General features: G+C 38.6%; 1 protein-coding gene across 5 annotated transcripts in view; it reads left to right on the top strand.

Annotated features, from left to right (window-relative positions):
• The first annotated feature begins 18,954 nt into the window (after positions 1-18,954).
• LOC106094193 (solute carrier organic anion transporter family member 74D) overlaps positions 18,955-20,254 on the top strand; it is a 33,038-nt gene continuing 31,738 nt past the window's right edge. For 2 of the 5 annotated variants that reach the window (XM_059369501.1, XM_059369496.1), the window contains exon 1: positions 18,955-19,100. The gene's annotated coding sequence lies outside the window, so the exon portion shown is untranslated. Of the gene's footprint in view, positions 19,101-19,289; positions 19,422-20,254 lie in introns of those variants that run through there. The other 3 variants (XM_059369497.1, XM_059369498.1, XM_059369500.1) reach the window with 3 other exon arrangements.

Genomic DNA, 20,254 nt, shown 5'->3' with positions numbered 1-20,254 from the left:
AGATCGGTTTATATGGGAGCTATAGCAGGTCATAGACCGATTTGGTCCGTACTTGGCTCAGGTGTTAGGCGTTATAACAGAACGCTTGTGCAAAATTTTAGCCAAACCGGACGAAAATTGAGGCTTCCAGGGGTTTAAGAACTCAAATCGGGGGATCGATTTATATGGGAGCTATATCAGGTCATAGACCGATTTGGTCCGTACTTGGCTCAGGTGTTAGGCGTTATAACAGAACGCTTGTGCAAAATTTCAGCCAAACCGGACGAAAATTGAGGCTTCCAGGTGCTTAAGCGCTCAAATCGGGAGAACGGTTTATATGGGAGCGGAAGCCATGGTGGGCACTTAAGGGGGCCAATATCACCAGATTGACGTATTCGTAAAAAGGTTGGCACTGATGTTGTAAGTTATAAGATAGGGGTTTGGGCCAAATTTCAGTCAAATCAGATGACAATTGAGGTTTCTACGGGCTGAAGAAGTCAAATACGGGGAGCAGTTTATTAGGGGGCTATATCTGTTAATAGACCGATTTGGATCATACTGGGCACGGATGTTGGAAGTCACAACTGAAGTGCTTTTTCCAAATTTCTAGCAAATCGGATGAAAATTCAGACTTCTAAAGGCTGAAGAAGTCAACTCCGGGATCGGTTTATATAGGGGCTATATGTGATTCTAGACCGATTCGAATCGTACTTGGCATGGATGTTAGAAGTCGTAATTCAGGTGTTTGTTCCAAATTTCAGCCAAATCGGATGAAAATTGAGGCTTCTAAGGGCTCAAGAAGTCAAATCGTGGGATCGGTTTATAAAGGGGCTATATCTGTAGACAGACTGATTCAAATCATAAATGGCACGGATGTTAAAAGTTGGAACACAAGTCTTTGTTCCAAATTCCTGTCAAATCGGATGAAAATTGAGGTTTCTAGAGGCTCAAGAAGTCAAACCGGGGGATCGGTTCATATGGGGGCTATATTCAAATCTAAATCGATATGGCCCATTTGGAATCCCCAACGAGCTACATCAATATGAAGTAACTGTGCAAAATTTCAAGCGGTTAACTTTACGCGTGCGACCGCTATCGTGATTTCCACAGACGGAGGGACGGAAATGGCTAGTTAGACTCAGAATATCGAGATGATCCAGAATATATATACTTTATGGGGTTGCAGATCAACTACAAATGGAATGACTAGATTAGTATACCCCCATCCTATGGAGGTGGGTATAATTGGGAAGGAATATATCTTTTTTTAACAGTAGATATTCGACCCATTGACACACAGATTAAGTGCGAGACTGCCACTGCAGCTATGAGACTTAAGGCGATGGGAGAATGGATTGAGGATAAGAGCAGCTTATACCATCACTGTATAATCGAGGCGACGATAGGAAACTGAGTAGGAATGGAAGAGGTTTCCGATCGGATACCTGAGACGAACCTTCATGTCGAGTGCAAGGCACTGCTGCCATCGGCACAGTCTTGAATTGACGGAACTCTAGTACTGCCATCTGGAATTCCATATAAAACTCGGATGGATCAAAGCTAGAGGACAGAGTGGGCCTGTGTGTCTACATTGAGAACCCAGGGACTGAGATCAGTTTTAGACTGCCTGACCATAACACGGTCCTGCAGGCGGAGATCCGAGTGATCACGGAATTCGTGAGGTGGTGTGGTGTTAACGCGAGGACGTCGAGCTTGAACATCTTTGCGGACATTAAAACAGACCACAAGGGTAATATCAACCAGGAAGGTAAGGTCACAAACAGTCGTGGAATGTTAGGAGATAAACACCTTCTGTGAGGATAGTTGCCGGGCCATAGCCGAGTAACTGGGAATGAGAAAGCAGACGATTTGGCAGTGAATGCCAGAGAACTGCCGTCTATAAACTTGGTTAATCCGAAGCCTTTCGGGCCGACGCAGTCCGAGTTAAAGGCGTGGGTGACGAATGCTCATGTAACCCTGTGGAACAGGTTAACGGTTGGTAGGAGGGCAAAAATCCTATGGGGAGATCCATATCATGAGAAAACGAGGCTATTACTGAATGGAAGTAAGAAGGAGGTCAGTATAACTTTCAGTGTCATAACGGGACACATAGGACAACAAGCTCACCCAAGCCCAAAACAGAATAAGCGCATTGAGCTTTGATTTTAAGTGCCGCGTGACAAAAATGCAACTCTGCACCCAAATCTAACATTCTGTTATGGCCTTTATATAAAATCAGTGCGGAAAGTGATGCCATGTGTAGGGCATGAGGGGAAGATGATGAGACGTTGGAGCATTTCCGATGTCGCTAACAGACACCGGCATTTAGGTGGGGCACAATACCAGAAATGAACCAACTTAGGGGCATGACATGGAAAAAAATTAGCACGGAATTCCTAACTTAGATTTTCTTTTTCGAGGTTTTTAGTATTTAGAGCGCACAGCAAGCCGGCTACTAGCTTAGGTGTATTTCCATAGTGGCATGGGGCTGCTTAATATCCGCACCCTCTTTTCAACCTAACCTAACCTAACAGTAGGAAAATTTATCGTGCACGAAAAAACTTCCGATAATGGACTGAGGCTAACAGTCTTCGATGCGGCAAAGAACACAGCACCAGATTCCAACATTGAAGGATTAACACAGACACATGACTGTCACCCGATCAAAACCTGAGAAGCCAAATTAATCACGCTGTGATAGATGGAAGGCACTCAACCAGCGTGTACGATCGATCCGAGGAGCGAACATCAATTCGGATCATTATACTGTTGCAGCAAAGGTTCGCACTCGTTTTACTGTGGCGAGAAACCTAGCACTGCACTGAAACTGGACATCGAAAAGCTGCAAACACAACAACAGGCAACGGCATACTCCACTCGGCTGACCCAATCGCTTGAAAGAAACATTTCCTGTCCCGATAGTATAGCAGTGGAATCACAAGCCATTGCCCACTTTCACTCCACTAAAAGACTGAGTTCTGTTCTCGGGTGCCTGACCATATTACGGTCCTGCAGGCGGAAATCCATGCGATAGGGGAATGCGTGAGATGGTATGAATTTAACGCGGATTTGAGTCGGCCATTAGGGCTATTATTACCAGGGCGATATGGTCTCGTTTAGTGTCGGAGTGTCAATAGGAGACTTACACTTTCTCTGACGCTGACACGACACGTATCGTATGCCGGTGCCTGTCCATAGCTGGGTATGGGAAAATGAAATGGTAAACGACTTGGCAGTAGGGACCAGAGTACTGACATCAATAAACTTTTTTTTTAAGTTTTTTGCCTGTTAGGGCGAAGATCATTAAATTTTACAATCTTAGTTTGTTTCTCTTTCGAGACGAGCTCAATGATCGGAGATGCAAATGGAAAAGGAAAGCCAAAAATAGCAATACACACCAACCAATATGGGACTCATTTCGTCTTTGGTTAGAAGACTTTTCAACCATATTAGGTGGGATGGCTTCAAAGGCCTTGCGTTAGTATATTGTATTTGAATCGTATTAATAGCGAAAATGCATCTATGATACAATTACCACATAAACCACGCTCGACAACCCTGTCTATTAGCTGTACTTTTCCCAATGCATGTATTTTTGTGTAATGACAGATATTCTTTCTGTGACAAATTACACTTCTTCCGTACTACACTTGATTTTGTGCATCTGTAGGAAGTTGTATAGATGGCTTCGAACGCTAAGACAACGGCAATGGCTCTCGCCGTTGCTCCGAGTGCCCAGGTTCGAATCCTGGCCTTGCTCAGCGGAATTTATAATTTTTCAAGTTTTTTGCCTGTTATGGCGAAGATCATTAAATTTTACAATTTTCGTTTGTCTCTTTCGAGACGAGCTCAATGATCGCAGATGCAAATGGAAAAGGAAAGCCAAAGATAGCAACACACACCAAATAGTATGGGACGCGTTTCGTCTTTGGTTAGAAGACTTTTGAACCATATGAATGCGAATCCCTTGAAGGCGACGTAGTTCGAGTTAAGGGCATGGTAGTTCTCGTTCCCACGAGAAGCTTAGCTGAAAGCTAACTGACGACTCCACAAGTTGCGGATAGTGCAATACTTTATGTGCGTGAAGATAAATTTGTATATAACTTAGCCAAGACACAAACCTGACATTTTGACAGAGCTATGTTTATATGGACTAGCTGCAATTGCAGTCGTGGCCATTCAGCAATAAACGCAGAAGAAAATCAAAAATGCCATCGATTTTACAAAAAGTTATGAAAATTTAATTTTGATTAAATAGAAGTTCTAGGTTTCTTGAAAAATGTGTAAAAATTTATTAAAATATGAAGTTTTGTCGAAATGTGTTTATATCACTTTTTCGATTTTTATTTTTTAACATTTGCCATCTTTTTTAAACTCTCCACCATAGGATGGGGGTATACTAATTTCGTCAATCTGTTTGTAACTACTCGAAATATTCGTCTGAGACCCCATAAAGTATATATATTCTTGATCGTCGTGACATTTTATGTCGATCTAGCCATGTCCGTCCATCTGTCCGTCCGTCTGTCTGTCAAAGCATGCTAACTTTCGAAGGAGTAAAGCTAGCCGCTTGAAATTTGGCACAAATACTTCTAATTAGTGTAGGTCGGTTGGGATTGTAAATGGGCCATATCGGTCCATGTTTTGATATAGCTGCCATATAAACCGATCTTGGGTCTTGACTTCTTGAGCCTCTAGAGGGCGCAATTCTTATCCGTTTGGACTGACGACGTGTTTTGTTATGATACCCAACAACTGTGCCAACTATGGTTGAAATCGGTCCATAACCTGATATAGCTGCCATATAAACCGATCTTGGGTCTTGACTTCTTGACTTCTTGAGCCTCTAGAGCCAACAACTGTGCCAAATATGGTTTAAATCGGTCCATAACCTGATATAGCTGCCATATAAACCGATCTTGAATCTTGACTTCTTCAGCCTCTAGAGGGCGCAAATTCTTACCCGATTGGTATATAATTTTGCACAGCTGAAAATTTTTTCTGATGATCTCGTCAGGATTCGAACCCAGGCGATCAGCGTCATAGGAGGACATGCTAACCTCTGCGCTGCGGTGGCCTTTAAGAACCTGATATATAGCTGCCATATAAACCGATCTTGAATCTTGACTTCTTGAGCCACTAGAGGGCGCAATTCTTATGCGATTTGCATGTAATTTTGCACGAAGTATTTTATTATGATATCCAACAACTGAGCCAAGTATGTTTCAAATCAGTTCATAACCTAATATAGCTGTCATATATACTGATCTGGGATCTTGACTTCTTCAGCCTCTAGAGGGCGCAATTCTTATGCGATTTGCATGAAACTTTGCAAGAAGTATTTTGCTATGATATCCAACAACTGTGGCAAGTATTGGTTCAAATCGGTTCATAACCTCATATAGCTGTCATATAAACCGATCTGGGATCTTGACTTCTTGAGCCTCTAGAGGTCGCAATTATTACCCGATTTGCCTTAAATTTTGTACCACGGATCCTCTCATGACCATCAACAAATGTGTTTATTATGGTCTGAATCGGTCTATAGCCTCATACAGTTCCCATATAAATCGATGTCTTTATTTTACTTCTTTAGCCAGCAAAGGGCGCAATTCTTATTCAAATTGGTAGACATTTTACACAGATCTCCAACATACAATTTAATTGAGGTCCAAACCGGACCATATCTTGATATCGCTCTAATAGCAGAGCAAATCTTTTCTTTTATCCTTTTTTTGCCTAAGAAGAGATGCCGAGAAAAGAACTCGACAAATGCGATCTATGGTGGAGGGTATATAAGATTCGACCCGGCCAAACTTAGCACGCTCTTACTTGTTTCTGTCTGTAAGTTATTGCCGATTCCGCCTTAAAACGTTGAAAACCACCCCCGAGCTAAATTCAACTATTAAAAGCCTAAAAAGAGCTCTCATTTAATGCCGCCTTTTAGGCTTGCATAAAAAATGTATGTAGAAATACAAATAATAAAAAATGCGTCTGTTTTACTGATAAATTCCCCAATTTCCCTAAAGAAAATTAAGCTTTATTTTCTACGTTTTCTAATCGCTTCTAATCATATTGACGATTAAAGATTCCCACCCTTCCCCTTAAAGCCATAAACGCTGTGCTTAAGATTCATTTCGTCAACGCTCGACGAGTTTTTCTCCAACATCAGCAGCAGCAGCTGCAGCGATAACAAACAAAAATGTCCGATTTGCGGCAATAGCGAATGAGCGGTGTAACATAATATGCCCACGACACTTAAAAAAAAAAGATAATTCCTAAGATTGTTTTTCTGATGTTGCTGTTTTTGTTGTTGTTACACATTTTATTATTGTTGTTATTATTATGACAATACGTATGTACGTACGTTGGCGCTGTTGTGACTGTTAGTTATTTTGAGAAGGCGAGTAGGGGAGAATGGTTAGAGAGATTTGGTTCATTGAATTAAATTGCGAAGGGTGCATGGGGTGATTACACTGAAAGAAAGTACAAAATTCAGTAGATGAGTGGGAGTGATATCATCAGAGTGAAAATTTCGAGCCTAAATATCAGTAAATTTTTATTTTAGTCCAACTAAATGGTAAAAAGAGCGCACAACGAGCTGATTACTGGCTCAGGTGTATGTCCATAGTATGTCCTAAACTACTGACAAAAAGTATTTTGCAAAGCGGATGCGACGGGCTCACAGTGGTCCATCCGTAGCCCTAAAAACCATTACTTTGTTTCTAGGTGGAATTCTTTAGTTTTGTAAAAGCATAACTGTTAACAAATAAAAGCGTGCTGTGGTCCGGTTCGGACTACAATTAAATTATATGTTGGACACCTGTGTAAAATGTCAGCCAATTCGAATAAGAATTGCGCCCTTTCGGGGCACTAGAAGTAAAAAAGAGAGATCGATTTATATGGGAGCTGTACCAGGCTATAAACCGATTCAGACCATACTAAACACGTATGTTGATGGTCATGAGAGGATACGTCGTACAAAATTTCAGCCAAATCGGGGGGGAATTGCGCCCTCTAGAAGCTTAAGATGTCTAGTCCCCAGATCGGTTTATATGACAGCTATATCAGGTTATGGACCGATTTAAACCATACTTAGCACAGTTGTTAAATATCATAACAAAATACTTCGTGCAAAATTTCTTTCAAATCAGATAAGAATTGTGCCCTCTAGTGGCTCAAGAAGTCAAGACACAAGATCGGTCTATATGGCAGCTATATCTAAACATAGTCCGATGTGAATCATATGTGAGTCGAATGTCGGGAGTCCTAAAAGAATTTACTATTTCATATTTTATCGTAAACGGATAATAATTGCGGCTTTAATGGGCTTAAGACCCTCAATCGGCAGATCGGTCTATATAGCAGTAATATCTAAATATTGTCCGAATTCGACGATATTTAGGTGTGAGGGCGGAAGACTTAAAGCAACACCCTGTTCCAAATTTCGGTGAAATCGGATAATAATTGCGGCTTTTATGTAATTATGACCTTAAATCGGCAGATTTCTCTATATCGGCTTATGACCCTAAATCGACAGATCGCTGTATATGACAGATATATTTGAATATAGACCGATATGAACCATATTCAAGTCGCATATCGGCATGCTTTAACCAACCCACCATTTCAAATTTCAGCGAAATCGGATAATAATTGCGGCTTTTATGGGCGTAATGCCCCTCAATCGGCAGATCGGTCTAAATAGCAGCAACATCTAAATATAGTCCGATCTAAACCATATTTGAGTCGGATGTCGACAGTTTTAAAACAACTCAATACTTAAAATTTTATCAAAATCGGATAATAATTGCGACTTTTATGGCCTAAGATCCTTCATAGGCAGATCGCTCTAAATGGCAGTTATATCTAAATATTGTCCAATCTGTACCATATTAAGGTGTGACGACGGAATGCTTAAAGCAACACACTGCTTCAAGTCTTAGCTAAATCATATAATAATGGCTGCTTTTGTGGGCTTACGACCTTCAATCGGCAAATCGGTCTATATGACAGCTAAATCTAAATATTGTCCGATTTCAGTCATATTTGAGTCGGATGTCGGGAGGCTTAAAACAACTCAATGATTCCAATTTCATTGAAATTGGGCTGCTTCGGGCTTAAGATCCTAAACCGGCAAATCGGTCTATATGACAGCTATATGTAAATATGGTCCGATATGGGCCATATTCGGTTTGCATATCGGGGCCCTAGAACAATTCTCTGTTTCAAATTTCAGTGAAATTGGACAAAAAATGCGGCTTTTACGGGCTTAAGACCGTAAATTGCTAGATCAGTTTAAACGGTAAACGGTTTTAGCCCACTATTTCCCAGTTGGCCAAAGTAGACCATTGACTCTGAAAAATGGGGCATCATATGAAAAAATTACCAAATTTTGCCATAAATGGCCAATATCTTGGTTTCTTTAATACTTAGGTCTCCAAATTGAATGGATTCGGAAAGAGCGTGGTCCATATCATGTTTCCTGTAAACAGTTTCAGACCACTATTTACCAGTTGGCCATAGTGGGCCATTTATTTCGAAAAATGGGGTATCATATGGAAAAATGACAAAATTTTGCTAAAAATTACCAATATCTTGAATTCTTTAATACTTAGGGCTCCAAGTTGAAGAGATTCCAAAAGAGAGTGATCCATATTATATTTCCTGTAAACGGTTTCAGACCACTATTTCCCAGTTGACCACAGTGAGCCATATACTGTGAAAAATGGGGCATCGTATGTAAAAATTACCAAATTTTACCTAAATGGCCAATATCTTGGATTTTTTAATACTTAGGGCTTCAAATTGAATAGATTCGGAAAGAGCGTGACCCACATTATATTTCCTGTGAACGGCTTCAGACCACTATTTCCCAGTTGGCCATAGTGGCCCATTTATTTCGAAAAATGGGGCATCATATGAAAAAATTACCGAATTTCGCCAAAAATGGCCTATATATTGGATGCTTTAATACTTAGGGCTCCAAATTGAACAGATTCAGAAAGAGCGTGGTCCATGTTATATTTCCTGTAAACGGTTTTAGCCAACTATTTCCCAGTTGGCCACAGTGGGCCATTAGCGCAGAAAAATGGGCCATCGTATGAAAAAATTACCAAATTTTGCCATAAATAGCCCATATATTGGATTCTTTAATACTTAGGGCTCCAAATTGGATAGATTCGGAAAGAGCGTGGTCCATATTACATTTGGTCTAAACGGTTTCAGCCCATTATTTCCCAGTTGGCCATAGTGGGCCATTTATTTCGAAAAATGGGTCATCATATAAAAAAATTAACAAATTTTGCAAAAAATAGCCAATATCTTGGATTCTTTAATACTTAAGGCTCCATATTGGATAGATTCGGAAAGAGCGTGGTCCATATTACATTTCCTGTAAACGGTTTCAGCCCATTATTTCCCAGTTGGCCATAGTGGGCCATTTATTTCGAAAAATGGGGCATCATATGAAAAAATCACAGAATTCCGCCAAAAATGACCAATATCTTGGACTCTTTAATACTTAGTGCTCCAAATTGAATAGATTCGGAAAGATCGTGGTCCATATTACATTTCCTGTAAACGCTTTCAGCCCACTATTTTCCAGTTGGCCATAGTGGGCCATTTATTTCGAATAATGGGGCATCATATGAAAAAATTACAAAATTTTGCCAAAAATGGCCAATATTTTGGTTTCTTTAGATGCGGAAAGAACGGTTTCAGCCCACTATTTCCCAGTTAGCCACAGTGGGCCATTTACTGTGAAAAAATGGGGCATCATATGGAAAAATTACCAAATTTTGCCACAAATGGCCAATATCTTGGTTTCTTTACTACTAAGGGTTCAAAATTTAATAGTCCAAATTATATTTACTGTAAACAGTTGTATCCCACTTTTTCTCAGTTGACAGTGTGTCTATTTCATCTATTTAAATTCGACATCCATATTTCTTTTACGAATAGTACTTTATTTTGATTTTTATAATTTCATTTTTCGTCGTATTTGTGTTTAAACTTCTTTTTATACCCTCCACCATAAGATGGGGGGTATACTAATTTCGTCATTCTGTTTGTAACTACTCGAAATATTCGTCTGAGACCCCATAAAGTATATATATTCTTGATCGTCGTGACATTTTATGTCGATCTAGCCATGTCCGTCCGTCTGTCCGTCCGTCTGTCCGTCCGTCTGTCCGTCCGTCTGTCTGTCGAAAGCACGCTAACTTCGAAGGAGTGAAGCTAGCCGCTTAAAATTTTGCACAAATACTTCTTATTACTGTAGGTCGGTTGGTATTGTAAATGGGCCATATCGGTCCATGTTTTGATATAGCTGCCATATAAACCGATCTTGGGTCTTGACTTCTTGAGCCTCTAGAGTGCGCAATTCTTATCCGATTGGAATGACATTTTGCACGACGTGTTTTGTTATGATATCCAATAAATGTGTCAAGTATGGTTCAAATCGGTCCATAACCTGATATAGCTGCCATATAAACCGATCTTGGGTCTTGACTTCTTGAGCCTCTAGAGTGCGCAATTCTTATCCGATTGGGATGAAATTTTGCACGACGTGTTTTGCTATGATATCCAACAACTGTGCCAAGTATAGTTCAAATCGGTCAATAACCTGATATAGCTGCCATATATACCGATCTTGGGTCTTGACTTCTTGAGCCTCTAGCGTGCGCAATTCTTACCCGATCAGAATGAAATTTTGCACGACGTGTTTCGTTATTATATCCAACAACTGTGCCAAGTATGGTTCTAATCGGTCTATAACCTGATATAGCTGCCATATAAACCGATCTTGGGTCTTGACTTCTTGAGCCTCTAGAGTGCGCAATTCTTATCTGATTGGAATGGAATTTCGCACGACATGTTTTGTTATGATACCCAATAAGTGTGCCAAGTATGGTTCGAATCCGCCCATAACCTGATATAGCTGCCATATAAACCGATCTTGGGTCATGACTTCTTGAGCCTCTAGAGGGCACAATTCTTATCCGATTTGAATGAAATTTTGCATGACGTATTTTATTTTTACTTTCAACAACTGTGTCAAATAAGGTTCAAATCGGTTCATAACCTGATATAGCTGCCATATAAACCGATCTGGGATCCTGACTTCTTGACCCCTAGATGTCGCAATTATTATCCGATATGCTTGAAATTTTGTACGACGGATCCTCTCATGACCATCAACAAACGTGTTTATTATGGTCTGAATCGGTCTATAGCCCGATACAGATCCCATATAAATCGTTCTCTCTATTTTACTTCGTGAGCCCCAATGGGCGCAATTCTTATATGAATTGGCTGAAATTTTACACAGGTCTCCAACATATAATTTAATTGTGGTCCGAACCAGACCATATCTTGATATCGTTTTAATAGCAGATCAACTCTTTTCTTATATCCTTTTTTTGCCTAAGAAGAGATGACGGAAAAGGACTCACAAATGCGATCCATGGTGGAGGATATATAAGATTCGGCCCGGCCGAACTTAGCACGCTTTTACTTGTTTATATTAGAATTTTCCCATATTGGTATTTGGTTTTTATTACTTTTGTATTAGGTTTTCTGTATTATAATTTAAAATTTCACCTATAGGTGGCGCTCTATCGTGAATTTTTATATTAGAATATATTTTCACATACATGCATAGCATTGCATTCGACTATTGTCTATTCAAAGTTCAGCCCAGCCAATATTGTTGTTCAGTGTACTAAATTCCATATCAGCATGACTGCGTTTTATTTAAGTGTGTTGTCCCCCGCCACTTATCTAAATTTTATTGTTTTTTATGAGGGGCTTGGTGATTTTGTGTTTTTTTGCTCAGACGTTTGGGATATTTCTTGGAATGGTTTATATGTGGTAGATATTAAGCATAAGCTAATTTAGAGGTATTAAGTCGGAAAAGAATATCAAGAGATCGTAACTGTCATCGCTGGCAGTGAGTGCCATCAATCTTTAAGTAACTACGTTGTACAGAAAACATGAATTTCATAAATTTGTTTTGCCCGTCGCACACAAATTCGATGTTGCATGAAGCAAATATTGCTACTGGATATGAATAGCTGTCAATATCATTGTTAACTATGCAACACTAATCACCATACTGACAAAATTGTTTTAATTGTGAAACCAATGACTTAATACAAGTAGTTTATGCCCTACACCAATACTGTAGTACAAGATGCGAGCTGACATATAGATGGCGGTAGTTGTATGAAAAAAAAATAAATAAAATAAATAAATACTTTCGTGAAAAGTGCAACACTAATCACCATACTGACAAAATTGTTTTAATTGTGAAACCAATAACTTCATACAAGTAGTTTATGCCCTACACCAATACTGTAGTACAAGATGCGAGCTGACATATAGATGGCGGTAGTTGTATGAAAAAAATAAATAAATAAATAAATACTTTCGTGAAAAGTGACAAGGACTCGGCTAAAAATTTGCCTTTACTAACTCAGTTCGTATTTCAATTGTTTTGCAACAATCATATTGGGAATTGATTGCGGTTCCCCAGTAAACAAAATTTCCCTTGAACATTTCATTAAGGAACAGAGGATACTTCTTTCATATAAATGAGTGCATCCGGATAAAGTTTAAGCTCAATCATAAGGGCCCCCTTTTTTAGGCCGCAACTCGTGGCGTCATAGGCGGACACGCTTAACTCTGCGCCACGGTGGCCTTCAATTTTTAAGGGGCCTATATAAGTATAACGACCGATTCGGATCATACTTGGCATGGACGCTGGAAGTCATACCCGAAGTCTTTGTATCAAATATCAGCCAAATAATGTGAAAGTTATGGCCTATAGGAGCTCAAGAAGTCTAATTCCGAGGGCTTTATCAGTTCATAGACCGATTCGGATCATACTTAATATGTATGTTGGAAGTCATAGCAGATGACTTTGTGTCAAATTGTCAAATCCGGGAATCGGTTTGTATGGGGGCTATATCCAAATCTGATCCGATTTGGACCATTTGCAATCCCTGACTACCCACATTGATAAAAAGTATCTGTCCAAAATTTCCAGTGGATATCTTTATTCGTTCGAAAGGTATCGTGATTTCGGCAGATGAACAAACGGACTTGGTTAGATCAACCTAGAATGTCAAGAATATTAAGAATTGTTTTAGTTTGGGTGTTACAAACGGAATGACTAGATTAGTATACTCCTATTCTATGATGGTGGGAAAAAAAAGGTCAAAAATATGTACAATACTTTCATTTGAAAGGTCTTAGTCCAACCTATATAAAAATCGAGCTAGATTCCACTATGGGGGAATCTGGGCATTCGTTTACAACCACAAAAAATTAGGTGATTGAGTTAAAAAGGGGCCGTACGAGCTGCCACCGTGAATACTGTAGTGATCGACGTATTGAGATGTTCACGCCAAAAATGGTTAAAAAAATCTACAAAATGGTATTGGATGACAGCCGATTGAACGTTTTAGAGCTAGGTAAGGACCCAGGTATTAAAAATAAGTAAGAGTGAGAATTGCGCCCTCTAGAGGCTCAGGAAGTCCAAACCCAAAATCGGTTAATACGGCAGCTATATCAAAACATGGACCGATTTGGCCCATTGACAATCCCAACCGACTTACACTAATAAAAAGTATCTATGCAAAATTTCAAGGGCCTAGCTTTATTGCTTCGAAAGTTAGCTTGTTATCGACAGACAGACGGACGGACGGAATATGTATACTTTTTGGGGTCTGAGACGCATATTTCGAGGTGTTATAAATAAAATGACGAAATTAGTTTACCCCCATCCTATGGTGGAGGGTATAAAAAAGTGTGCATATTGAAGGAAAATCAATGAATATGTTGTACCCAAGATGAATGCCGCATTACTTCTAATAAAACAGCCTTGTGAAGTTTTTAGTTTTTGCAGCGATTTATCACCATGAATGAGACATGGGTCCACCACTTTACAGTTTAAACCAAAGAACAGTTTAAACAGTGACCAAATAAGGCAAATACAGTTCCATCTGCAGGCAAGGTTATGACCTCTGTTTTTTGGGAAGCGCGAGAAATAATTTTTAATTGATTGTTTTCAACAAGGAAAGCAATCAACCGCGAGAACTATCCTAATTTATTACAGCGTTTGAGGAATGGATTCAAGATAAAAGAGACTCATTCAGCGAAAAACCAAGTACAAAAATGCTGAGCTCGGACGGGCCAAATCTTGGAAACCCCTCACAAAGGATTATACTAAAAATCTAAATTTATTGGCTAAGTTGAAAAGACACATCACACAAAACCAGGAACTTCTAAGGGCTGTAGAGACTGCGCGTGAGATCGGCATATATATATATATAGGAGTTATATAAGGTTATAGACCGAATTGGCCAATTTTTTTTCTAAAGCTGATAACTGACAGAAGAATGATGCAATTACAGAGTCACAGGCTGTGAAAAAATTTGTCAACGCCGACTATATGAAAAATCCGCAATTACTTTTTAGGCAACCCAATAATAAAAATTTGACATTAAAGTCATATCAGTTCGCCATATGCAAAATTTTAGCCGAATCGGGATCTAGGGGTTCAAGAAGTCAAATCGAAGTACCACCGTAAATGGGTGTTATATCCAAATCTTAGTCTCTTTGCAATCCACAACGACCAACATTAATAAGAAAACTCTGTGCAGAATTTCAAGCGGATATCTTTATTATTTCGACCGCTGTCGCGATGTCCACCAATCGGACAGAAAGACACGGCTAGATTGACTTAGAATGTTAAGACAATCAAGTATATATTTAATATATAGGATCAAAGACCATAGTTTCGAGGTGTTACACATGAGGTTTTTAACCAAGATTAGTATACCAGTTCACAAATTCACTATTGTGATGGCATAGTTGGACGACTTAAAGTTCAGATTGCTTCAGACCGCATTATATTCGGCAGATTTAGCTCCATCAGATTATTTTTTGTTTTCAAACTTCAAAAAAAAAAAAAAAATTGGTTCGGCGGCCTGTAGAGAGGATGTAGAAGTTGCGATTGATGGCTATTTTGAGGAGCTAAACAGTTTTTACTAAAAACCGGGTATCGAAGCCATTGAAAACCGTTACAAAAGTGTATCAATAAGAGATTGCAAATAAAGAAAATGTTTCCCAAATTTATTGCGTTTTCTGAGTTAGATCGGCTACTTTTGGGACCGGCTTCGTACTACAGGCTACGATAAGTTGGAAAGAGGGTGCGGATATAAATCCGCCCCATGCCACTTTGGACATACATCTGAGCCAGAAATCGGTTTGTTGTGCGCTCTAAATACTAAAAAGTAACCTCAAACAAGTAAATGCATGTTAAGTTCGGCCGACCCATCTTATTTTCCATTGTCAAACAAATCGAATACGAATGGCGCTCTGTATAAGCTCAAGAATACTAATCGGGAGATCGGTTTATATGGCAGCTATATCAGGATATGAACCAATTTGAACCATACTAAGCACAGTTGTTGGAAGTGATACCAAAACACCACGTGCGTGTTTTGCATACCAATTTCAGCCAAATCAGAAAATAATTGCGCCCTCTAGAGTCTCAAGATATCAAAACCCTTCGAAAGCTAGCGTGCTTTGGACAGACAGACGGTCATGGCTAGGTCGACTTAAAATGTAATGAAGATCAAGAATATATATACTTTATGGTGCCTCAGATGCATATTTCGAGGTGCTACAACGGAATGACGAAATTAGTATACCCCTATCCTATGGTGGAGGGTATAAAAAGAAAATGTAATGGCTGGTACTATGTTCCTTTTTCACCAATGAAACCGCAAGATTTTCGCGAAAACTTTTTTGAAACACTTCACAAATATCAATGATAAAATAACATTTTTATTAAAATTTTACCGCAAATAATAAGGGAATCCTGCTGAATAAAATCAGCTCGTACTGTGGTACAGGGTATTATAACTTAGTGAATTTGTTTGTAATACCCAGAAGGAAGAGAGATCGATCCATTGATAAGCATACCGAGCGACTTAACTGTATGTCCGACTTGTCTGTATGTCCGTCTGTCCATGTTAATTTATGTACAAACTACAGGTCGCAATTTTCATTCAATCGTGTTCACACACATCTTTTTGTTCAGATTTGAATATAGCTCCCATATATACGTTCGACCGATTTGCAGTAATAATACAAATCGGTCTAATTAGTAATTAAATGACTATGTGTTAAGCGATTCTCTCGAAATTTTGCAGGAAGGATTTTCTCTAGACTATTGACATTACTGATGAATTTCATAGAAATCGATTCAGATCTAAATATAGCTCTCATATATATGTATCGCCCGATTTTCATTCCAAGTATGCCCGAAATTGGTTCAGATTTAGACATAGCTCCCATTCGCATGATCGTCTGATTATGACAACTATTGCAATAAAGTACTTAAGCGCGACTCTCGAAATTTATTACAAAGAATTTTCTTATGACTCTCGACATTACTGGTTTGATAAAAATCGGATCAGATTTAGATATAGCAGTCATATATGTATATCGAACGATTTTAACTTTTTGAGCCACTGCAAGCGCATTTATTGACAACGCTTTCCTCGATGCCTACCACAATATTTAAGAAGTTTTCTTCAAAATCGGGTCAGATTTAGATGTAGCTCCCGTATAAATGTTCGTCATATTTTGGATAATTTGCCATAATGTTGTCATTTGTCAACCGTATTTACAACAGTTTGAACATATTCGCTTTGCTCCAAATTTGATACGGTAATCGCCGAAAAATATCGCGAAAAGCGAATAAAGCACCAGCCTTAAGTTAGGAAGTCCGTGTTTCTTATAAAATTCTTAATTGTTCTCCATAAAATGCCTCTATGTGGGTTCTGTCTGGAATTGCGTCCCCACCTAAGTACCGGTGCCGGTGAAATGTTCCAACGTCTCATCATCTTCGCCACATGCCCTAAACATGCTTTCATTGACGCACCGGTTTTGCATAAGTGAGCTCGTCGTCCCATGTCTTCTATACCGAACTTCTTCTTACTTCATTTCAATAATAGCCTCATCTTCTCACGATCCGTCCTACCGACCGTTTCGGTGTTGCACAGTGATACACGACCTTAACTCTGATTGCGTCGACTCGAAAGTTTGCGGGTTATCCAAGTTTATTGATGGCAGTCTGCTGGCCTTCACTGCCCAATCCACTGCTCTTTCCCTTACACCGCTATGACCTGGCACCCAATCGATGCGGATTATGCCAGAAAAGGTGTTAATCGCGTTCTTACACTCAAAGACTGTTAGTGACCTTACCGTCCTGGGTGTAATTGCCCTGATGGCCAGTTTACTGTCCGTAAAGATCTTCACACTCAACATCCTCGCGTCAACACCATACCTACTACCTTGCCACTCTAGCATAAGAGGGCGGCTCCTTACCTTTCTCAGCGACCATCTTCTACTTCTGTGATGGATGTGGCATTCGTTTCGAAGTCATAGTCCTTCATGAAGACTCCGGAATAATGGAAAAAGGAATAAAAATAATGCCAGTATGGATGCGCTAAAGAAAACCATTGTGGGAGAATGGACACCAAAATACCTGCAGATTACATTCGTGTAGTTTGCCATTAGTTTTTTGATCGCCTCAGAACCATAGGCAAAAGTTGTGATGTCCAGTTTTTTAATAAATTAAGATAATAATACAAATGTAAACATATGTAAGTAAAAACCTTTAAAGTAACAAAACAGAACAAAATATTTAAAATGCGTCTCTTGTTAATAGATTTCACTAAATAAACTCTTGAAAAAGTCGGAAAAAAGCCGACGAAATGTCGAGAAAAGGATGAAATAAACTTGTTTTATTTGCATTTTGAAACATATTGACCCTAACAACCCGCAAAAATCACATAAAAGATTATAAAAAGTTGGTCATGTCTAGCAAATTTATTGGATTTTGAAATTTAGATTACTTCTACACTTGAAGATTACTTTTAGATAACGTGTAGTGGTTTAAACAGGTAACACTTCATACTAGCGACCCTGTGTACACAAGCCAAGTCTAAATATGGTATCCATGGCAGCAAGTAGTACTTTTATCATATGATTTAAGCTGCAACGCACTTACCAGCTAAACAGGAAAGCAAATTCAGCCAACCAGACAAGGATGCAAAGGAAGAGACAGCCCATTGTAAATTCAATACTTTTGAAATTTGATTAAAAATCAACATTGACATGATGGCCCATGCCTGCTAGCCACCCAACAGATTTGCTCTTCGTAGGTTAATGTTTTGATATAAGCATCATATAAATATGAGATTCTCAAAAGTTGCCTAAAGGATTTTGCTTTGAAAAACACCTGCTAGCTGCATTTCATAGTTCGTTCCACTCTTCAATACTTTAACCGTTTTGTCTCTGTTTTCTTCATATTTAGATATGGGAGTCATATTAAACCATAAACTACTATCAATGAAGATTTATAATGCTATATGTGTAATCTCGAGACATTTGTCTGCGAATATTTGCCAGCAAAAGCATCAAAGCTTCGAAATATTTCCATAATTCTCGTCACTTTGTCAACGCCAGAGAGTACATTCACGGGCAATGTGACTGCGTATTGCGAAGAAAATATCAAAAGAAAGATTGACGTTGAAGGTTCTGTATTTTGAAAATAAAGGCAGGCGAATACATTCCCAAAAGAAAATGGAAGCATACCAGCAGCAACAACAACAATAGTAACACAATGGCTTGATGAGATATAAAGATGAACATCATTATCATGATCATCACACCGTCTGACCGATTGGCGGTGACTGCTGGCCACTGTTGAGAGTGAGAGAACGCAGTGTGGTTATGCCCCTAGTAGTCGCAGTCAAATGAGCTTTCTTTCTTCTAATTGAAAATATCACATTTCAAGACTTTGTTTTTTTTTCTTGTTGCAGTTGTTGTTGTTTTGTCTAACTTACTATACCTACTATTGTCGCAGTTGCTTTATTTGCTCAATTTAAAGGTGGATTAAAGTACAGATGAGAAAAGTGAATTTAGTCTAAGTTGGTCAGGCGGTAAGCGCGTTTTAAATCGAATTCCCAGTAATCGTCGCGATAATCTTGTCATTGAAAGCTGGGAAATATACTAAGAACAGAACAGGTTTAAGTGATGTAAAGTGAAAAATGAATTTTATTGCAAGAAATTGAATTATAAGATGATCTTAAGTGAAATGTTTAAAAATCTACCAAATTCAAAGAAAAAGCTTTGATTCTATAGGAAGACCAACAGTGGAGTGAACATTTTAATCGCATTCCTTTATTTGTGTGATACTTTTCAATTATGTCTCTTATGTAACATGAAATTGGAGTGATATAAATTGGATAATAGTGAAACCCAATCGCTCATTTGTGTCTGTGTGATTGAAATTGTATCTCAATAGAATAACGAATGCCATTTTGAAGTGATGGAAGTAATGTGATGAGGTTTTAATTGTAACTATAAACAGATTAGAGTTTTATATTGCATAAATAAATAAAGACTCTATGGCTTTTACTCTTGGCTTGTTCCTGTATAAATAAAAAGACTATGTATTGGGTTGCCCAAAAAGTAATTGCGGATTTTTTAAAAGAAAGTAAATGCATTTTTAAGAAAACTTAAAATGAACTTTAATCAAATATACTTTTTTTACACTTTTTTTCTAAAGCAAGCTTAAAGTAACAGCTGATAACTGACAAAAGAAAGAATGCAATTACAGAGTCACAAGCTGTGAAAAAATGTGTCAACGCCAACTATATGAAAAATCCGCAATTACTTTTTGGGCAACCCAATATAAATGAAAAATATGCAAAATACCTTAAGGACTTTTAAAGAACCACCAAAATCAATTAATGGTAGTAAAATATAAAGAGTGGAATGTGTGTTTGCACAACAATTTTCCTACAAATAGTTTTTTGAACAAATAATAATATATATATACTTCTTCAAGTATTTAACAACTATCCTCAAAAGTGTGCCTGCCGTGGGAATGCCAAGCTATACAACAACCTGTTAAATATTGGGTTGCCCAAAAAGTAATTGCGGATTTTTTAAAAGAAAGTAAATTCATTTTTAATAAAACTTAGAATGAACTTTAATCAAATAATCAAATAATAATTGCCATTTTGTTCGATTACCTTTTGCCATCTTCCTGGCAAATTTAGTATTCCACGCTCATAGAACTTCTGGCCTTTATCTGCAAAAAACTGAACCAAGCGCGATTTTATAGCCTCATCATTGCCGAAAGTTTTACCATTTAAGGAGTTCTGCAAAGATCGAAATAAATGGT

Source organism: Stomoxys calcitrans, chromosome 5 (genome assembly GCF_963082655.1).
Source record: "Stomoxys calcitrans chromosome 5, idStoCalc2.1, whole genome shotgun sequence".
In the NCBI taxonomy this organism is placed as follows: domain Eukaryota; kingdom Metazoa; phylum Arthropoda; class Insecta; order Diptera; family Muscidae; genus Stomoxys; species Stomoxys calcitrans.
Note: the sequence above shows the minus strand (reverse complement) of the source record. Positions and strands in the feature narration are given on the sequence as shown.